The following is a 23,416-nucleotide window of genomic DNA, read 5'->3' as shown; positions in this document are numbered from 1 at the left end:
GCCTAACTAGACCTCATTTAATGCATCCTCCTGCATAAACCAGGACAGCAGGCATCACAGTACCTTATGGCTGAAATCTGAGACACTCTTGACCACAGCACTGTGGCCTTCCATGAGCTAGAGACAGAATCTGTCACTGAGGGCCTCTCTCTCTTAGTGTCAAAACACTACAGAAAACATCACTGCTTGTTTCATGGGGTGGCAATGGCCCTGATGGAAGTTCAGGATCTCCTAATGAATCCGGCTTCAGGCTGTCTGGGCATCCCACACCTGAGACAGGATTATCCTAATTCTAATCCAAGTTTAGTAACAAAGAAAGACTTCAGGGCACCAGCTGTAAAACTGTGATTCAGATCCCTCTGTTGGGGCTGTCCTGTTTGCAGCAAAACCCTGCAAGAAGGGAGGAGGTTGATACAGAGGGCAACACGAATCTTCTGTGCCAGGTTCTTCCTTCCCGAGACTCACCCGCAGCAGTAAAGACCCCATTCTGGCAGACTCTTCAAAAGTCTGGAAAGATACAGTGTTCACTAGAATTCCCTCTGGAGTGTGTTCTGGGCACAGAATAAAAACACACAACTGAGAAAAATGTCATGTATAGCTGAGCAGAGAGAAATCATATGTGAAATGGAAGCATATAAAAATTGATAGAATACAGAGCTTGCTGTGCATCAGAAAAACAATTTAAAAAAACAGCTTTGGAGATTTTATTTTTGTATACCTAATATAAGGTTTTTTTTGTTACTGTTGTTCAATTCAGTTACAAATTTCAGGCTGGACAATGAAAGCAGATCACAAACTTTTCCCCTTTTTCTCCAGACTCTCTTTGAGATTAACATAAAGAGGTACAGTACATGACTGAATGCTGGCAGAAAAACTTAGAGGTAGGTAGGAGTGTTAACTTCCATGGCAGGAAGTCGGGCAGTATATCAGCCAACGCCTAGTAATTTGCAATAAGAACTTCAATTCAGAGGCGTGTTCACATGTCTTGCAAAGTTTTAGTGCAAGTGTGCCATTCCACGTCCATGTTTTATATTTGTGTAGGGCTGTATATCCCTGTAGAATTCCCAGTATCCTCTCAGATGTGCACAGGCCTAGTTATTCACTTTGAAATCATTTGCACATTAACAGATCAGTTAATTCCTCTGTCCTCTGGTGGTTCACGTCTGGAGTTGTTTGTTTTTGATGTTCACAACCCTCAGTTATGTGAACATGTTTTAAATATATTCAATCAGTATTCTTTTTAAATTGTGACTGACCTGCTTTTTGCTTTTAATGAGGAATAATAAGATTTGACTTTAATTTACTCCATGGCCTAGAGTCTTCTCTCTTGGATTAACTAGAATGATATATTCCTGGAGGTATTGGAGGTTTTAGTTTAAAAGATAGTCTCCCAGCAAAGCTTCTCAGACTTCTGAGAACTTCCTAAAATATTGTCTCTATCTAACCTGTCCCTAAAAATAAAATTCACTCGGTATTACATATAAAGTAAATTAATTTTATACTCCTGGGTTACAAACTGTATTTTCCATGCCATTTTTTATCACACTAACAGTATTTAGAGCTCTACTGAGTGATACTTCTGGCCAGCAGTTCAGCAGTTAAGGTGAGGACCTGCAGCAGAAAGCCATAAAATGTGAGAGCATGACTAGGAAAGAGCACAAGCTTGCAGAACAGGTTTGTATCTCTGTCCTCAAAGAGTTGGATTTGCAGCGTTTTCTCTCCTCAGCCATGAGCTGGCAATATCACAGCTTGCACAGTAACTTGGCATAATTTTATGTCTCCATTTGAAAGAAGCCTGGGATTAATGGACAAAAGTAAGCCCCTGTCATGTAATAAGTTGTTGAAATCCTGTAGCGAGCTTTTTCCCCTTCATGTCTGAGCTGAAACTGTTGGCAGACCGGGACAGAAATGAGTGATAAACTAAGATGAGCTGAAGCCTGTTTCCACTTCCAAAAGAAACCACTTAAACGTGCTAATAAATGCAATTTCTTATCCATGTCTTCATGCAAGGTATCATTTATGCTTTGGTGAATGATGCTTTCAGGTGGCAAGTTTTGGGGGGCTACAACCTTCTGCAATCCCTTTCTCCCTCTGTGTTTGTTCAGTACCAACTACATTTTATGCAATGAGCAAGAACAAAAAGTTGAGAAAGAACAAGAGTATTTGGAGGACTCTGAGTAAGACCGGATCAGCATTTTATTTGCACCAATTTTGTGTAAGAAAGGATTTGGCCTGCAAAAGAACTGCTGAGTGTTCAAGAAACGTGTAGTTGTAGTACTTAGGGACATGGTTTAGTGGGAAAAGTTGGTGGTAGGTGGACAATTGGACTAGATGATCTTAGAGGTCCAACTTAAGGATTTTGAGATTCCATGATTCTATGATAACTGGTTACTTATTCTTTAATGGAGATGTCCATTCCTATTACTACCTAATTACTTCAGCTGTCTCTTATAACAAAATCCAGTATAAATGGGTAGAGTGTGATAGCTTGTCTGTAGCATTTTTAAGCCAACTGAAAGGAATATATAGCAGAGATAAAATACTAAAAACACAAATATTCATTTTAAAATGTTGTAAGACAACCATTGCTACTAAGTTATATAGATTTTTCTTTTAAGTCCTTTATTTGCAATGACATTATATGTTGGTATAATCTAACCAGCTTCAGCCCTACTTACATTCTATGCTGTGACCTCCACAGTGCACCCTCCTCCCCCTGGCTCAGGGCTAGGAACCTGAGTCCTGTGCCTGCTTACTGCTGCTGCTGCTTCACTGGGCAGCCTGCAAGTAAGGCTCTGCACAGCACTGGCAAATCCTCATTCTAGATGGGGATTTTCTTACAGTGATTTTATTTTTCGCTACCTCCACCACTGACAAAAACATCTGAAACATCTACCTTGTGCCTGGAGGATGACAAAAGATCTTTGACAGTGTATGGTAGGGCTCAGTGATCAGGATGCTGTTTTAGGCACCCTACCTTACTGTAGCACTCTGCAGAAATCTATCCAGATCTCAGGAATGTCTTTATTCACCCAAAGTGGCTTAATATAGTATGCTTATCATCCTGTCTGTATATATATCAATAATTGCTCATAACATAACTGCAAGAACATCATCAATACCAAGTTCTGCTGTCTGTTTTACTATAGCCAACTACTGTTTGCTGAAGAAATCAATAATTTACCTGGAAATTTTCTTTACAATCAGAAGGGCAGGCTTCTTTGAAACAGGAAAACTTCCAAGCTAGGTGCGCTGAAATTTCCATAAGGAAAAATACTTCTATGGGAAAAAAAGGGGAGCTCTGTCCTCTGAAAGCTGTCTACATTGAAAAGATTTGCAGAAACTAATTATTTTTGAGACTTTATCCTTAACAGATTTGAAATTAATTTGAAATTAACCACTTAGATCAAAAATGACAAGGAAAGCAGGGAAAGGACTGAAAGGCAGAGTGGGCAGAACTCCATTAGAAAGTCAACTTCAAAAATTCCTGAATAGCAACACAGCCTGGTGTTGTGAAAGATAGGGTTTTTTTTGGTTGTTGTTCTTTGTGTGTGTGTGTGTGTGTACATGTGTTTTTTGTTTTTGTTTTTTTTCTGTTTTTTAAATAAACCTATTATTTCTTTAGAAATGGATCAGAGCAGGACCATAAAAGCTAAAGAGAGCCAATAGTTCTGCCCTGAATCAAAGTAAGGCTGATGTATCACAAAGACTGGCAAACTAAGGAGCTACTTTAGCTGTGCTGCAGATAGGAGGGAACTGGACCTGGAGTCTACCTGGAGTAGCTCATATGGTCTCTTTCATGCTACCTCTGTAATACCATATGTGTGGCATAACGTGTAGACATGTTATTCTCAGTGTTACATAAAAGAGTAAACAGACTAATTCTTCCTGCATTGGCAAATTATAGCTCTACATCCTTTTGTAGAAAGAGTGTATTATGTATGTGTAATTACAGGAACTTCTGAGGGTAATTCTATTTTTAGGAATGTCTAGTAGGTTCTTCACCCCAGTCATCAAACTCTAAATTGTCCATAAGCCAATTTCTTTTCAAGGGACATACAAATTTTATTATTCACACTGACCACAGATACCTGTTGATTTTTAATAGTGGCATTTTATCCAAAGGAGAAAGGTTTGGATATCAACCATAAGCTGCCACAGTATTACACTTTTGAGTCTTTTTACTTTTTAAAAGTGAAATTTATGGCAGAGCGCCCTGAGTTTTCCTGTTGCACCATTTTTCATAAAGCCAAGTTTCCCAGTGGATGCGTTAATCATGTGTTTTACATGCTGTCATATCACATAACATTTTGAATTTGACTTAACCTGGTGTGATATGTCACAATCCTACAGTATGTGTGCCCCAGGGAACTTTAAATCAGTTTGCTGAAAAACACAATTAAAGACCCACATTGAACTGAGTTTTCTTAAAAATGCAACACACATACAAAAACACATCTCTTTCTCTGTGAAATAGCGTAAAGTATTTGTAAAAATATTAATATCATATGCAGCCTTTAGAAGTTTCTAAGATAATTAGAAATACTGTTTTCTAATTGCTACATCATCTAATAAAATTGTTTGTATGCAGTGCAATTTGATACCTCCAACTATTCTTCCCACCTAAGGAATTACGCTGATTTTCTTAGGCAGCTGCAAAACAATATTGGAATTGGCACTGGGAAACCCATTTAGAGTGCTTTATTGTACCCTGATGCTTTGAATTCCGGCTAGTTGAGAGGAATCTATAGGCAAATGCTTAAAGGAAGGAACTGCAAGTCAGGAAGGTTCTGAGCAGAGCTGAAGTAATAATTTATAATAAAAAAAAACTAATTACAGCTCTTGTTTTCCAAAAATTGCCTTTTTGCACCTATTTGCTCTCTGACCAGAAACTGAACCTCAATTGTTTTGTGCAGTCAGACTTCAATGGCCTGACACTGGCTTGTGGACTGGTTGACTGACCTTCATGAGTTGATTAAGCCTGTGTCCCAAACAAATCTATTTTCTCTCAAAACTATTCTAACTTATCTACAGATCTGAATTTGTTATTTCTACAAATACAATGGGCAATAGTGGCTATGTTATTAAAGTAATTTGACCATGACAAACATTAATTTCTATTTTACAAGTTATTTATAAATTATATTTCATACTATTTATTCCGTTATTTTTTGAGTACTAATGATGTTTCTATTTTTTTCATTCTCTATCATATTTTGTTGACAGTATGAGTGGCCACACATCTTAAATGGGCCAAGTGCTTTTCTCATAAATTCATCGTATACAAAAAGAGCATTTTTAAACAAAAGTTACTGATCCAATCAAGAAAAAACAGATTTGATGTTCTAATTCATTTTTCTGTGACTCATATTTTACATGAAACTGGATGTAAAATCACGTGCAATAGTAATAATGAAAAAAAGACTAACAAGATAACATACTGTCTAAGCATGTGGCCAGGTTTAACAGTACGTATTTTGACACGCATGTAAATACAGGGAGAAGAAAACAAACATGTCTTTTTCACTGTATATGATAGATAGACAAATTCTAAAGGGAAATGACACATTTTGTTATTCATTAACATCCAATGATCCTTTCATGCAACACCCTGGAGGCTGAATGCAGTGACAGCATAAAAAGGTATACACCCACCAGTACTTGGCATCAGGCACCAAGCAGTTTGCTGGAAAAGAGCTGGCATATATTCCTTGATAATATGTCTCATAGGTTTGTTGGATGGCAATACAGTGAAGTGTCTGACCATTGAACGACATACCAAAATGCTGACATTTAACCATGTGTGCCTGTTGCCAATCACTCAAGCTCTTCCCAACTTCTATTCTTTTTCTGCTTAGAACAGTATAAGTACATGTTGGCAGCAAACAGAGACTGAGTAACGTGTAAATATGTTTCATATGTGTTATGAAAGACAAAAATGTAAATTTACAAGGTAAGCATGAAGCAGAGAATTGCCTTACACTGCAATAGATCAGACTGGACCTTGCTGAAAATGATAGTCATAAAATCTACTCCTTATTTTATATATACATAATAGTTAAATCTCCAATGCAGAAAGAGATACCAGCATACAACTGAAAAATAGATATCTTTTTTATTGAATGGAAATGTACAAAAGTGTGGAATGTCTTTGCTTTTATTATTTTGTAAGAGTTTTTGTCCCTGAATGTAAAAGATTAATGTTAAGAGAAACTAAGAGGGAAGTTCTGGCTGTACGGGCCTGAAAAATTACTGAAATAAAGCTTTCAGGTCAAATTTTAGCTAAAAAGGGCTCTGAAGTTGGAAACATATGAGCTGTTTTCATCTTCTCTGTTCGGAGGAGTGACTCTTACAGTCTTGTTACTGTACAGGTAACAAAACCTTCCATAAAGAAGTTGAAAATAATAAGGAAATAGAAAGGAATATCCAGATAATCAGGAAAACCCACACAAGTATATAGCTGTTAATGTGGTACTTATAAGGTAAATTAAGTTCTCTTATTCATTCTCTCTTATTCTTATTCATATCCCAAATGCAAAACTATGTGGCCACATGTTCAAAATGGGTCAAATAAAATTATTTTTAAACCAGTGGATAATTAAACCCTGAGAATAATCTCTGCAGAATATTATTAACACAAATGTCTGAGTGAAGTGTATATGGAGAGAGACAGAGTTGGCAAAGTATAGTATCTGTAAGAAAAAATATTATGTAACAGCAAAAATAGGATGGGAAATACACAGAGTGAGCACTGGGAGGGAATCTGAGGAAGAAATTCCTGCCAAAGTAAACTGAAGAAGGATCCTATTGCTAGCAGAAGAGAAGGAGTTTGATATGTGTTATTACTATCATTGGTGTAGTAACTGGTTTCTGATGCACTGTCTGGATATATTAGCCTATTTTTGTGTGTGTATGTGTTTAACTTTCTGGAAATCCAGAAAAGACACCAAAGCACATCCACTATTACTACTCTTCACTACTATTACTCACTACTTTGTGAGATTTAGGAGGCGAAGGATTTATATGGAAAATGAAAAAAAATAGCTCTGCAATTGTCACAGAAATTAAACCTTATTTATTCATTTCTGTGAAATCTGTACCATTTGTGGCCAAATCTTCAGTGCTAGCTTTCATCTTTGTTTATTCACTGCTGTTAAATGCAATCAACTGAAAAGCAACTCTGGAATTCACACTGGCTTTGTTCACAGAAGCACCTAGTACCTTCGTGTGCAATCCTGTAAGGAAATCTTCTGTACATGCATAAGAATGTTGCCTTTGTGTATTGCACGATGCAGACAGGCACTTTGAGCTAAAACCCTCAGCTTGTCACATTGTAGCCTGACTCTGAAATGGCTGTCCTAAAAGTTTCCCTGCATGTCCTATTACTAGGCAAACTTCTTTACCTTCTTGCCTTTAACAGATATATACATTCCCCTGCAGGAACTGACATTCTGCTCAACAGTTCAGTAGTAATATAAAGTGATCTGCCCTTTTAGAGACATGCTTCCTGAGCAAAATTTTCTTTCCCTTTACACGTTACATGCAAAAGGACATTGAAGGGGATTGATGAGCCCAACTGTTGTCAGTCAGAAGTGACATCATTTGGGTGTAATACTTAGAAGATTAGTAACATCTGCTTTTTAAAATATGGCTAGTAGCAACCCCTCCGGCCCACTGTAACCATATGGGATGCTCTGTATGCACAGATAGGCACTATATACCATGAAAGCTATGCTTGAGAAGGAATGTTTTCTACAAATAACATAGTTAAAAAAAAAAAAAAAAAGAATGAAAATTGCATAGTCTTTCTAATTTGTCAGAAAGAGCAAATGCAAAACCATACTGCTGAACAAGTTTATTATTAAATGACACCTTTGCATTATGAATAAGATAGTAACACAATTCTTATTATTGAAGTGTTTGTGGTGTGTGGAAAAAAAAATCTTGTAACTCATCAAGACTATCAATTTCGGAAAAAGACATTCTGATTTTAAGCTGAGTATTCTGATAGTTTACTTCTTGGCGATCAGCAAATTTTTGTTAATAAGTGCAAAGATAAAGGCTGAATAAATGCCTCAGAAATCCAGAAATTCAAGCCTATAAAACCCCTTGTTTCCTGGAGTGCAAGCTTACTGTAATTGCACTGATCCTCATAGAAAAAAATTACTTTACCCTATTGAGACATGCAGAACTGAATGAAATCCCTGCACTTCAAACTGATAATGGGAATGACAGCACCCACATATTTATGCTCAGAAAAGGTATTCATGTTCTGAAAATGAAAATACTTAGAAAATTGGTGGGCTGCCCTTTAGCCCTCTGAACAAGACAGATACTGTAAAGTAAGTGAAAGAGGAAGAAGGAAAACAAAATAATTATTTTTGTAAATGTTTTTTTTTTCATGTGACAAATCTGATTTCGGTAATTTCAAAGGATATTAATAAAAGGACATGACCATCATTTCCTTTTGTTTGTGCAGGTTGGATTCTCTCTTTCCAGAGTTTAAAGAATAAGATGTAAGCTTTCCAAATGAACCCGACACACAGTTAAAACTCAGTAGCTTTCGTTACGTTTCCTTCCCCTTTTCTTACATGTAGTCTACAGAATGCAGTCTGCAGTCTACAGAGATTCCTGAACAATTTTGGCAAAGGATAATGAAAAATTATCTTTTTTTCCCCTGCATCCATTTATTAATCAGTCATATCATATCTATTACACAGAGTGGATTATGTTGGAAATTATCATAAACTAGTATTGAATAAAGTCCTATGCACTATACACCTGTGCAGCCTGCTGTAGGAGGCCTGCTTTGCAGGGGGGTTGGACTCGATGATCTCTAGAGGTCCCTTCTAGCCCCTACAGTTCTGTGATTCTGTGGTTCAAACATAACCTCTTCTGTACCCCTTATTTTGTCTCTTACATTTTATTGCTAGATTGTAAGTAGAGTGTGCTTTGTTAGTACCTATTGCACTTTTGATAAATTAACAGCAATTATATCTGCTAAAAATGGGCACATTTCCAAAACATCTGGTCAGAACAGGTCAGGACTGGCCTCTTTCTTTTCTCGCAGGAACAGTTGGGGCTGATGCAGTTGTAAGCATTAGAGTTCCCAAGGGAACGTTACTTTACCTAATGTACTGGCCGAAATGGCACGCTTCACTTCCACAACACCTGCTTACAGATTTCTCACTGCCACTCAAACCCATGCTAGCAGAGCAAGGGACACTGGGAATGGTGATACAGGCACACACAGAATATCTTGGGAGAGGATGACATGGTAAATGGGAGCAGGGTGCACTGAAAAGCATAGAGCATAAAAGGGGGCGAGAAAGCGAAAACTGCCCAGCGTTTAAGAGGTGACTGTTGTTTGGCTAATTGTGATTAGTAATAATACTTTCTTCCTACAGAGCTAGGTTTGGTTTTAATTTCTTTTATGTCCATGGTTACTTCAGGGCACCCTATCTTTTACCCACAATGAACAAATTTATATTCTTAGGTTTTTTAGCATTACCCCTTCCTATTTTGCCAGGAACTATCATATTATACTTTATAAACCCCAGGGAGAAAGGTCAGGAAGTTTTAAATGCCTAGCAATGCATTAGCCACCTTTGCAGCCTGCTCATTCTTGTTTGAGGTGGTGACATTATTTGCAGAAACTCATTCACTTGCTATAGTGTAAACACCCCACTTACTGCAAGTAGTGGTTTGTTGGTTGGAGCAAGTAGTCAAAGGGCAGTAATTTTGCTTCTTTATGTGAAAAATCCCTGATAAAATATGAAGGAAAGTCAGATGCACACCAACATCTCCTGTGAAATATTTTCTAGAGCTTATAACTATCATTTCTCGCTGGGCAGAGAGAAAAGCACTATGAGACTGTGCCTTTATGTTTTCGCTGGGCCAAACTCAGAATTAATTATTCTCTCCAATTGTTGTTTTGAATACTGAAGTTAGACAGGATCAAGCCACTCTGCCAAAATCTGGATTTACATTTTCCCAGAGTTTGCATCTCAGATTTGTACCTTTAGATGGGTACACACTAACACCAATTACAGGAGTTCTTAAGGCACAGGATATTCTTTACAACTAATTAGAAGTATTCTACTCTGACAGCATTTAAAAGAGGTGTGACCAATAAACCCATTTTATTTTTTGCCTTACTGTACATTATATATGAAATGCATTAACTAATATGAACCAACACTTACTCAGCAACCTCCTGCATTATTCTGATAAAATATAGGATTTTCTTTATGGTATCACAGTTAATACTTGGTGAAATGTAGTTTGGGGAAGTACAGATTACAGCCACAGATCCTTATGACTGCATTGTTAATTGCTTTATAAACCCACTACCCATACAGAATTAAAGTAATTTCATAAAATCCAAAAAAGGGTATAAAATAAGTTTCAGAAGATCTGAATATGAAATAACTAAATATGCAGAAAAGCTTTTGTTTTCTGTTCAATCTTGGTTGCTTAATTTTGTCAATACCTTCTGGCGGTAGTGTGATTTACTGCTTTTGAAGTCAGCAGTACCAACCTTACAGTATATCATTGTGGTCTCTAAGTTGTTAGGCCCAGAGTGATTGGGCAGTTTGTTTTCCATATACCCCTGATGTGTCGACTATATGCATCATTCTGATTTACACACTGAGCAGCCATGGACAAATAACAGTGTCAAAACTTGCTGTTTGCCAGCTAGCATTATGTATGTTACAGCAAAAATGTCCATCGGAAAAATCATCCTGGGCCCTACTTGCTTCCATTTGTAGCTTTTTTATACTATTTATATTAATTGATTTTTCTGGAGTTTATCTAAGTCACACTTAGTGCCATTCTACATCTGACTTGGGTTGAGGATTTAGGTTTGACAAATAATTCTAGAGTTTTAAAAATAATGGATGGGACTACAAGGCAGAAACCACACCTATAGGCAAATTAGCTACTTCTCAAGAGGTATATTAGCCTATGAGTGTGCAGTGGGTCAGCTGCTCTACCATAATTGCTTGCTCACACTCTACTCACCCAAGTGTAATACAACCAGATATTTGCTGGGGAATTACTGGACAGATGATGGTGACATTTGTGATGCAAGTTCTCCCTCTAGCTTGCCTCAGGGACATATATGAAGTGCAAATAAAGCAACAGAAGGGCATATTTTGCCCTGAATTCTGCACAGAGTTTGTCCAAGATTCCTCATTATGCATATCAGTATGTTAGTAAAGACAACTAGTAAGTCCATCAGACTTACGAAGAGCAGAAATATTAGATGGCCTTTGAGCTTTGTGTGAGTTCTACCACCTCAGTGACTAGTCTACAATCTTTGTAAATATAATTTTGTCTGACAGACATTTAGTTGAGTATAAAACCATTTATGTGCCAATGTAAGAAAAGTACCAAAAAGACATGAAAGGATAGAAAAGTTTAAATAAGGTTAATAGAGCCAATGTGAAGAAATCAATATAGATTTTACTACACATAATAAATCTATTGGGGTAATCTTTGGGGTATTATCTCTCTGGTTTTGCTGTTATTTATATTGTTTATTTGTTTGTTTGTTTTTGTTTTCTCTCCAACCACCTGCCTATCTTTTAAAGAGACTACATTCTAGAATGTATCCTATTTCTACACATACCTTGTCTTGTCAGTACCTAACTGTTCTATAGCCAGAGGCTCCAAACAATGAAGACATCTTCTCTGTAGTTCTGGTTGGCATCTTCCTCAGTGAAACTTCCTTCTTCAGACCAGATTAACCCAAATGGATGAAGAATTTGTAATTGAAAGTTACCTCCAAAAAAGATGAATATTTCACCCAAAACAAACTTCTCTCCTGATACTGTCTCCATCATAAATCAAAATAATTACCACAAAGTTTTCACATCTTTCATCCTATTCAAGACAAAAGCTGAAATTTCTACCTATTTCAGGTTACATTCTACGAGCATAAAACCTGGTTTAAAGGAATGCAACTCTGATTGCACTGACTACTTCCTCCTCTTCTAACTCTCATTTGCTGGTATTTTATAGTACCTGTCATGCAGTTTGTGAATTAATATGAGAAGGTTGTGTTTTATTTTTCTGAAGATATGTGAAATTAACGTTTCTGACTGCGTCAGCCTATGTGCATATCCTTCATTCCTTTCCAACCATATCAGAGCCTTGCTGTAATTTTCTAAATCGAGATCTTCTATTCAGTCAGCAAAAGAGACTCTGGCCATGCACAGAGCAAATTCACTGATCTTTTTGATTTTTTAAAATTAATTAAATTTTAAGTGCTTTAGACACTAATTACATAGCAATGGCAGCCACTGAGTACTTGGATTGGCTTAAAGGGCTCATGTAAAATGTTGATTTGCAAATTAACTGGCTTTGGCAACCAAGAGAGAAGTCAATTTGCAAATGAGTGACAGTGCAACTTTTCACCTCAAAAGGCCAGTGTTTGCTGAAAAATTGATGCACACATACTTACGGTGAAGGATTTGTTATACTACTGGCCACTGACATAAGTAGAAAACCATCATCCTGAGGACAAAAATAAAAATAAATCAAAGCTCACTCATCAGCTGTCTATAAGAAGAACTTGTTATGATGTAATTTCTGGCTAAAATTACTAAACATGTGCCAGGTACTTTGTCAAAAATGCAGTCCTGCTTACTGAGAGCACTATGACTTGTCAAATCAGAGATAAAATCAGAAAGGAGGAGGTCTTGCTTAAGCCCTTCTTTGCATGCAGAGACACCAAACAAATTGTACAGAAACACATACACAAATTCACACCCTGTTAATTCCTTTATACAAGCCTATTCGTTAATATGGCCTTTAAATTGCAGTTATGGACTCTTATATGACATTAGGCTTAGCAATGTATAAACTGTTCCCCCAAAGTCCATAACATTTCCAAAGTGAAAGTTCATACTGTTTGCGTTGGAACGAACTGACATGAGCATGACTTGGTTGAGGCTGTGCTAGTGTCAACAGTCAGTGGCAGAAAGCAAGCTGTTTGCATCAAGGTATTATCTCATTGTGAGACTACGATGAAGATGTACTTTGTTCTGGGAACTCAACCCAGACAGAGGAAATTGTGGGGACAGGAGGTGAAACTTCTCTTGCTTTCTTTACCCTTGAAGCTTGTTGGTCTCCAGATTCACCCTGAAACTGCTGTGTGCAAGCCTTGACTCCTTGCAGGGATGGAAGGTGGCTGACAGTTGCGGAGCCCAGACTGGTATCACTTTTCTTATAGAGCACAGGTCCCATGTCTCTTCTCAGTTTCTTCCTTCTACAGAAAAGAAATGTTTCAATGTGAAAAGTCATCCTTAGCTCTTCCAGACGATTATTTAAGGAACAGTCTCAGCTGCCACATGGGTGGCCTGACTCAATGAGACTGGGAGTGGTGGGGGATGAATGCCATAAATGCTGTTTCAGGACTTTTCCCTGCTCCCCTATAAATCTGCGATGGGTCAGGAATCCAGCCTTACCTCAGGAGATGTGGTTACTTAATATTCATGTGTTAGACGGGAGCCATTTTGAATTGGAGCACTCTGAATTCTGAAAGCTACATATCTATTTTGTATGAATGGAAATTTTTTGCAGAATGAAAATGAATGAAGTGGACGTTTTGGTTTTTCTGACAGCTCTGTGGTTAGAGCAGCGGCCTTGGATGTAGAAAGCTTAGGAACAGGTTTCTCCTCCAGCTAACTGAGTCATCACAGATAAAAATCATCGATGAAAATGAGTAAAATGTGATTCAGTCTGAGAAAGGACTTCTCTCTTTTTGTTGTATCCTTGGCTGAAATACGCAGACATACTTGTATGTAAAAAACTTTTTCTCAGACTGTGGTCAGGCACTGGAATGGCCTGCCCAGGGAGGTGGTGGAGTCGTTATCTCTCGCAGTGTTCAGGAGGCTTCTGGATGAGAAACTACGAGATATGGTTTAGCAGCTTGTGGTAGCAAGGGTAATGGGAGGATGGTTGGACTAGATGATCTTGTAGGTCCTTTCCAACCTTGTGATTCTATTATTCTATGATTCTAAAGGCAATTTCACTTTAGTAGTGTAAAGAGTTTGTGTTTTGTACAGAAAATGAGACAAAAGCAAACCAAAACAAACTAGACATGAAGACACAGTCTTGAAAATTAATGTAGCATGGAATTACTGTCCTCCAATCAGCTTTAATTGCTAGTGCAACAATTGATGATTAGAATTCAAAAATTCATATCCCACATGAATTCTTCAATTTTTGTTTATAATTTGCCCTCCCAGCAGATTGTCCTTACAGTAAGCTTATTTATCAGAGTATTCATGGAAAGTAGAGCCCAAAGGGGATGTAAATCCAAAGTAAGTGAATTTGTTTAAATATTTAAATCAACATTTGTGTGATGTATTATCCTAGCTCCAGTCAACATTCAGGACTAAAATGGGATGGAAATTAATTTTCATAAGAAATTTTTAAAGATGAAAATTAATTACATTTCCGATGTCTAAGATATACTGTGTAAAACAATGTTCCCTTCTTTTGTTGAATCAGGAAATTTGCTAATATTTATTATCAAAAAATATCTACATCATTAACAGAAGGTTGAGTAAAATTCAAAGCTTAAATAAAGGGACTGTAATTTGAGCATAAAATATATCTTGAAAAAATTCTCTAGGCAGTTATTTTTAATTTATTTTTGTACTAAAAAAAAAAAAAAAAAGAAAAAAGAAAAAAAAATCTTTTAATCCACTTCAGCTAGTTCTATTTTGGACTTTTCAGTTTGTTAGAAACATGTTAATTTAACTTGAACATTTTCCAAAGATATTGAAACATGATACTAATCTAATACACTGAGAGTCATTTTATACACTGTGTAAATGCAGTACATTAGAGTTTGCTCATCCAGGAAGAAAAGGAAAGGCATCCTTTTAAGCAAACCAGTGCTGAGGAGACATTTTGAACCATACTGAGAAGTTTGAAAGGTGGGTGGGGAAATTTGGGAGTCTGACTGGAAAAGTCCATGCTTGCCCCAGACATATTTCTGTGGTCACTGTGCACTTTTTGCTGTGTATTCATTTTAATCATGTTTGCAATTTCTTGGGCTTACCTGCTGCAGATGCAACAGGGATCAAAACCATCTATGTCTGCTACAGTAGTTTCAATTCTTTTCTTATAAATTGTGTGTTTTAAATGACTGGCAGCACAGAGTACATTCCCAGTAGACTGTTAAACTTTTGCTTAAATTCATGTGGATTGAAAGTTATCCTAAAATCAGCAAGGCACTCTTGTTATGTAATGTTAAGAATATGTTCAAGTGTTTCTATCATCAGGGCTAATCCATTAAATTCAGAGGAAAATAGGGTGCTTAAGATACACAACATTTCTGTAGAAGCCTACAAATGGTTTCTGTATACAGGCTTCTGCATAGGTTTCTGTAGAAACCTATACAATTAAACTGATTGTGCAGTTTATATATTAGTTATGTATGTGCATGTATGCATATGTATATGTATTAACATGTTGAATTCATGCACTCAGATATTTAAATTGGAATCACCAGTGCTAAACACATGCCAGGCTTAATTATATGACTTCTTTTTCTTCCCCAAAGTGTTGGGGAAGTAATACCTGTTGCAAGGAGATGTGATTAACATTGTGTTGGCCCTGTAGCATTATACCTTTTATTTATTTATTTCCGAGAGAATCTCTAATCCCTGCTTAATTTTATGAACTGTCAGAATGATTCTAAATATCTCTCTGGTTTGCATTTTTACCTCAGGACAGGAGTCCAGAGGTACAGATCTGTTGTACAACAGTGGACTTCAGGCAATTTTCATCTTTTAATGCCTGCAGCGTCCGAGGTTGATTTTGAAATAATCACCAGATTATCTCTGAAGAATCTTTCTGTTATACTTGCAAATGGTTTTGCAGGAAAATGCAAAAGATAGAGAAGAAAAATAATTGATTAGATGCAGGGGATCATTTTGTCACATAATCCCAGATGGAAAAAAAATACAAATGTTGGTTTGTTTGTTTGTTTGTTTATTTATTTATTTATTATGGCTGTTGAAAGATACTATGCAAAAAATACTAAGATCCATGCTATTCTGGTAAAGTCAGATGCTGATCTCAGTCACCCGGTTAGACCTTAAGATGCAGCAAGAAAATATGCAAAAATAACACCACATCTAGAATTTTTTTAAGAATGAGAATAAATTGTTTGAGTGCTATATTTAATCATAACTAGGAAATCAATGTGACTACACTGTTATTGATATGGCGGGAATATAAGAATAGAAGGGGGACATATGCATTTATATAGAAGAGATTCTAATTATTTTTATGGATATACTTCCTTTTTGGAGTGGGGAGAGAATCTGTACGCAAATTGGATGATACTTCCTTTCAGAAAAGGAAACAGTACCTGACAACAGATTTCACACAGTACTTCTGTTTGTGGAAGTCAGGTGATGGTACTCATTAACATTTAATAAATATTGCTGAATAATTTAATTTATTATTGGTGTCACAAGCAAGGCCTTGTTCAGGTGTAATTGGTGGGCTGCTATAATTTTCTTAAATTGGTCCTCATTTCTTAAAGCTGAGGTGAGACTCGTTTTACTCATATTGTAGGAAATTCAAATATATTGCAGTAAAGGCATCACTAAAAATTTACAACAAAATAATTGAACAAATTGAGGAGCCTGGACTAACAAAAATTTTAAAGCATGCTTTTGAATTGAATTATTCATTCTTTTAAACATAGATTAATCTCACACAGATCTTATAGCTTCCAGAATGATTGGTGAGGCATCATTGGTACTGGACAGGGAGAGGATGAATGGTTAGTCTGCAAGGTTTAAAAAAATTAGAAGAGGGCCATGGGCCTCCAGGTATTTCTGACATTAGAGGGATCAAGGAAGGAGAATTCTGTGGGCATATCAGGTGGTAAAAAGAATGTACTAGTATCTGTAACTGATAGTATTAGTATTTGATTAATATTGGCTGGACATGCAGCAGGTTGAATAGATACCCAGTACCTGTGCAGAAAGAAGTTGAAAATTGAATTCTATGGGAAATCGCAAGGGAAAAGTGCACAGGAATGAGTAAAGAAATGTGTTTCATATTGTTTCTACATCTAAAGAAGTCAAATGTCATTTGGGATAATACAAAAACATCCAGAGAGTTGCACAGAAATATATATATACATATATATTTCTATTGTAAATTAATGTGTTGCTCTGAAATCACCCTGAATAGCCTATCTCCTGAAGTACGGGCCAGGCAACCCAGAAGCACAGTGACGTCTCTTGTCACTTTTTCTGTTGCTCAGAAATGCAGGCTGTCATGAGCATCATCTTCTGTATTTCAATAGGAAGGAAATAACAGTGTCTCTTTTCTCTGAAAGCTCCACCCAAAGCAACCTATAAAAGAACAAAACTTAAGAAACAAGTGGATAATTAAAACAGGGTCAGTAGCAGAAATGCAGAACATGAAATCTATCTGTAGAAGTGCAAATGTCTACTCCCATCCTGCTGCAGAGAAAAAATACCATAAACCTAGGAAATTCTGGTTTTCACTTGCTTTTTTGAAGGCTGAAATATCATTTTCACATCTGAGCAGTTAGTAATGTTAAAATGAAAGTCAGAAAAGAAACCAGGATATTGAAACTCTTTTTCTACTTTCTAGTGGCATGTTTTCACAAATACAGGAAAAAGAAGCTAAGACTGAAATTGGTAAGCCAGATGATCAAAATATCATTGGTGGCCAGATATATAGAGACATTAGGTAGCCATCAAATATTGATGGTGCACTGAAGGTATAAGACTAAGGCAGAGCATTTCATTTGTTTGTTTTGTTTGGCCAATGTGTTAAGTAGAATAACTTATGAGAAATGTTAGAATTCATCTCTGCTACTCCTTTTGTTAACAGGTTAGCACTCAACCACTTCACATATCCAAGGCTTTATGTATTATTAATCAAAAGAGTTAAAAAGTCAATCCAATCTGGTTATATACAGTAGTTCTCATGGTTTTCAAACCTCTAAATAATTTATGGTGTCATCACTTTCCCAGTGGATGTCAGGCTGGTAGAACGTCTGGAATCAGAATCCCACTGGGAAAAAAGAAACATAGTCAGAAAAAGTAGTAATTTTTTTTTTTTAATAATAGCAACTCCAGCCTATTGTATCATCACTATCAGTCTCTAGAGAGATCATTTCTCAGAAAGAGAAATTTTTCTTCTATGAATCCTTTTGGGATCAAAGAATCCTGACAAATCTATGCCTACACAGTACTCTAACTGGCTAAGGGTGCATGTACGTGTTGAGCATAGACAAATGTGTCTTCATTTTGAAAAAAATTCCTAGATCTTTATTCAGTGAAAACCAATCATAATTGATGATAGTACTTTTAGTATAAATTGTACCCTAACTGTAATTATCATTATGATGTTGAGATCCATTCAGGCCTTCTTAGTTCAAACACATTTTTCTGTTTCTTTTGAAGTGATAAGCTCCCCCCGCTGATCACTGTAATCTTAAATGGCTTTCTTTTTTTGTCTGTGTGTTCCAAATTCAATCAACCATTTTTGATTATACGAATATTGGAGAATCTACTATCTACTTTCAGGCTTTTTTAATCTTTCTAGATATTCAAGAATATCATAAAAATGTGATTTAAAAATAATGCATTCAATTTAAAAGTATGTTAAGAAATAATGGCATTATTTTATGTGATAGAATACCAGATTCTGGCTCCACAAGTAAGGGCCTTGACTTCTATTATTGAAGAGACTGCTACCATATATTTAACACATAACCTCCTTTCAGAATTAAAAACCTCCTCTCAAACCTAAAAATCATATATTCTTCCTCCATGCAAAATAAGGTCATTGAAAGCCAGGAATATCTGGCTGGTACTCTACTACTTCCCCAATAGATTATCAGTTTTTATACCTCCTTGATTTGTGCCATAGAGTTGTATCTTAGATTTGGTGCAAAGCTATTTTCTTTCCCTTGCACTCCTCAATAACAAACCCAGGAAGAATCAGTTAAGAAAGCTGTCCCATGCTCTTATAGCACAGCTGATTTTACTTTCAGCTGCCAATGCTCCATACCCATTCCCTTCAGCCAGGTACACAGCCCTCCCTCCTGCATCAAAATCCTGCTGTCCTATATGTCTAATAAATTTTGTTTCCTAGCCCTTCATTGCTATGCATGAAATCATTAATGGAAGCAGGTGAGTGTAAGGATGTATCTCTGTGTAGTCAGATGTTTCCCAAGAAACAGGCTGCATGAGGTTCAGAATTCTGCATTTATATAAATTAAGATCTTGGCCTGAAATATAGGTAAAGAAAGTACGCTTCTACAGCTCTGTAATGTTTGCCATATCATTATTAACTGGGGTTGGGAAAATTTGGTGGGAATACCACTTACAGAATCAGAGTTTGGGACACTTATTCTTCTAAAAACAGTAACAAAAATAGAAGCATAGAAGCATTAAAAGTAATATTTTAATCAATGAAAAATGTGAAGAATTTAGGTTCATGCATACCATAAAATTCCCTCAATACCACTAACTCAATTGTATCGATGACACATATTGACTCACATTCTGCTTTCAGTAACACTTGTGTAAATCCAGGGTACTGCAACTCCAGTCACTTTGGTGCAATTGCTCATGATTTACACTCATGTAACTGACAGCATTTGACCCTTAGACTATACATATATCTTAAATTATGCATTTAGCTCCCTGAGTCACAACTGAACAATAAGGCAGTATATATATCATCTGATATGTACCATGCATCAGCTTAATGTGGACATTTTAGTTTTGCAATTCTTCCACTCTTGTGCTGCCATTCTTATACTTGAAAGGGTATTAAATTTTATATATATATATATATATATATATGCCTATAAACACACATGCATAAACTTTCAAGGAATCTGGATAATTCCTAGGTCATCTCTGGCTCCAGAAAACTCTGTACGTTTGACATCTTTGTTAAACAGTATGTTCAAAAAATGAAGGCAGAAGTGCATAAGTATTTAAATTGATTTTAACTAGGCCTTCTGTATATTCAGGTTCTCCAGATAGCAGGTGGACATTTCTCCATGAAAGGTTACTGAGATGAGAGAAAAGAAGAGCCCTCAGTCCTGTATTGATTTTGGCAATATTTATGTATCACAGTTCCTCTCTTCATGTGGTGAGCTCACAGATGAGGAGCATTCCTTCTCCTAGGGTAAGTCTGCTGAACCTTGCAATATCAATGTTAAACTGCAGGTGCTCTGCCTAGCTCTAACTTACATTATGCTTGTCCTGCAGTCACATTTTCAGAAGACAAAAGAGGCTTCCAGAAATATTTCAACAGATAAATAACAAACTAGGCAATCTGCTTTAACTTTCAATAAATAAAACTGCCCTTAAACAACTCCATTTTGTAGGGTACCAAGAGAAGTGTTATGTTCTATACTCACTGTTTATACAATAGACACAGGGCAGTCACAGTCAAGATGAGGCCAAAAGCAGAGAAACAGTATCTTTGGAAACACCTGAATCATTTGCCTTCATTTTACTGTATTATAACATTTAGCATTTTCCCAGACCCTTCTTTCTAAGGACCCTAAACCTGCAGAGCTTGCATTATTTCTGTGGTTCCTGCAGGCTTCTAAAAGGCAGATGTACTCTGAAAAAAAAGATTAAAAGTAACAGTCATCTTTAAAAATGATACTGCTAAGAAGTGAAAATATAAATTCATTTCATTTATAAACAGAATCAAAGGGAAAAAAGAAGAAAGTTTAACAGAAAGGCAATAAAGTTTTGGACAGTTCACAAGGTCTAGCAGCCTGTGGGCCAAACAATAAGCAATTTGTTGAGGAAGAGAGAATAAAGACATTCTTTCAGGCTGGCTGACTGGCATGGTGAGCTGCCCATTGTGCTGCTGGCTGCAAGACCTGGGATTAGGGAGCAACTCAGGTTCCCAGGCTTGGCACCAATGGAGGCTCAAGTTTATGTATTTAGTCTTTGAACAGAAGAAGAGGTCACAGTTCAGTACCATTTGAGAGCTCATCTACCAAACAGCACTAGTATTGGCTCCAGAGGATGGATGTTCGTCTGCCCATTTGGTCAAAGGTGAACTGCCCTAATAATGCCTCTAGCAAGGTAGAAAAGATAAAAAAGCTTGCAAAGCAAAGCTGAGATGGGGGTGGGAACTCTCTGAAGTGATAGACTCCAGTGAAAAAGGAAGCATAGTCATAATGACAATCTGTCACCTGAAAGTACCATGGTAGGTTAAAATTGAATAATGCAACATACACCAAAATATATTTTTAAATGTTTTTCTAAAGTTCCTCATGTTAAGTTTCATGTTTATGAATATTCATTTCTGCATTATTTATGCATATTTATTTCTGCATTAGAAAGCATGAAAGAAAAGGAATGAAGGGTACTTCTATGCTGTAGTAAATCTTTAGTTTCTTTCAGAAGCCCCAGATATTACACTCTACACTTAAAAATCGAAAAAAAAAAAAAAAAAAAAAAAAAAAGCAGGACCATAGCATAATAGAAACAGTATAGTTATCAATCAAGTATATATTTCAGGGCTAATCTCACAGATTTCCATAGCTGACAGATTCCCCAAGAATTACTAGCTGGGAATAGCAAAGCTACATTAGCACTTGTAATGTCCAAAAATTATTACACTCTGATGAACATTAGGGGTTTTATCTCTGGAACTGTCTTTCTCTGTTGATAGATGGTCACTGTAGATATTCCAAAGGGGATTTCTCCAAGATTACAGCTTTCCTTTACTAGCTTAAATTATCAGATCTTTTATGATGGCCTACAAATATTTGAATTATTTGCTGGATATGCTGAAAGAATTGTACTCTAAAAGGAGAAATTATACATTAATAACTAACACATTTGTAGGAGGGCTTTGTTCTTTCCTGATACCATTCCTGTTTTGATACTTTAACGTAGATCTAGGTGAATTTTAATAAAGGGATGACCTTATTTCACACTTATATTCAAAAATTAAGCTTTTGGAATAATGTACATTAGATATTTACCATTTATGTTTTTCTTTCACTTTCTGCACGCACTCACAGAACAGAGTTTTTCCAGCTTTCATGTCTCAGAAAGAAAAGTTGAGGCTTATGTGTGTGAATGTGAAATAAATTAAAAATAAGCAGAAAGAAAGAAAAATGCAAGAGTCTAAAAAAAAAAAACCACGAAAACAATAAACAACTAACTAAAACCAACATCTACATCACTCAAACATTCATGATTGCACTCTAGAATAAGGAAGACGAGTGAAGTTAAACAAACAATAAGGCTTATTGCACAATTTTCCATAATGAATACATCGGAGGTAAATGCCGTCTGTTTATATCTATTTATGAGCAACCTGTCGACAGAAGAAGTATTTAAATTTGCCACCTTTGGGTATAAACTGAGTTAGGATAGCAGAATCTAGCCTCAAGTGAATTGCTTGTTAAAGGCATTAAGTCCACCTCTGCCTCCTTCAGATACACAGAAAACTTCAGACTTTCTAGGCAAGGTTTTTCTGGACAAGAGCCTTTCATACGCAGACATTAAAAATAAATAAATAAATTCCAAAGCATGAGGTCTTGAGATTAGCTCCAGTTTTTAATTAAACTCTTCTTCTTGATATTGCTGTCTTGTTCCCAGACAGAGAAAAGAAACTTTTATTTTTAACCAAATGAGACCACAGGGTAACCAGGAAGAATTATTACGAGTTGCATTTTTGGTTTGAGGTAACGGCGTGAGATAGGATGACAGGATGAGACTTCGATGCTGTTGATCTTTTGTGGAAGCAAATCAAGCCCTAGGTCCAGCCTGGAAGAGAATGAGAGCACATCATTCAAGGCAGAGCACCTCCCCACCAGGATATCCTGGCTGGCTGCTGGTGGCCTGCGCTCTCTGCAAACTCCTTGGCCTCAAATTCTTGCTGTAAGTTTTCCAGAGTTTCTTAAATCCTGAGGTTTTTTGTTTGTTTGTTTTTGTTTTCTTTTGTTTTAAGGCAAATGAATGCTAAGACTTCATTGCTGTGAAGGAAATATGGAGGGATGAAGGATGCTCCCTCAGTTTTGCTAGGAGGCCAGACTCCTTACATGAGAGGAGTGCAAACAAGCTCTCCTCTCAACAAACTGAGAGGCAGATGTCATGAGGGGCAGGTGACACAAAGAACCACCACATTACCAGTGATGGTTGGAGGTGATATGCCTTACCTTCTCAGAACTCCTATCTCTGAGATTGGGGAGCTGATTACCTGGTGTCCTCTCCCTCCAAGTACTGCTTAAATGAAACAGTGTCGGTTTTCCTTGGCTTGAAAGTTATTTGGAACAGATGCTACATCCTCCTTTTGGTTTGTTTTGCACTAAGCATGAAGGGGAGGGGGAAATACTACTTCTGTG

General features: G+C 36.7%; 2 long non-coding RNA genes across 2 annotated transcripts in view; one reads left to right on the top strand and one right to left on the bottom strand.

The window, feature by feature from the left end:
* Positions 1-5,144: 5,144 nt before the first annotated feature.
* LOC107053544 overlaps positions 5,145-23,416 on the bottom strand; it is a 30,014-nt gene continuing 11,742 nt past the window's right edge. The window contains exon 2 of the long non-coding RNA XR_001466898.4: positions 5,145-22,838. This is a non-coding gene — a long non-coding RNA (uncharacterized LOC107053544). The remainder of the gene's footprint in view (positions 22,839-23,416) is intronic.
* The window catches only part of LOC124417996, a 68,154-nt gene continuing 67,569 nt past the window's right edge, over positions 22,832-23,416 (top strand). The window contains exon 1 of the long non-coding RNA XR_006939346.1: positions 22,832-22,952. This is a non-coding gene — a long non-coding RNA (uncharacterized LOC124417996). The remainder of the gene's footprint in view (positions 22,953-23,416) is intronic.

This window comes from Gallus gallus, chromosome 5 (genome assembly GCF_016699485.2).
Source record: "Gallus gallus isolate bGalGal1 chromosome 5, bGalGal1.mat.broiler.GRCg7b, whole genome shotgun sequence".
Taxonomy (NCBI): Eukaryota; Metazoa; Chordata; class Aves; order Galliformes; family Phasianidae; genus Gallus; species Gallus gallus.
Note: the sequence above shows the minus strand (reverse complement) of the source record. Positions and strands in the feature narration are given on the sequence as shown.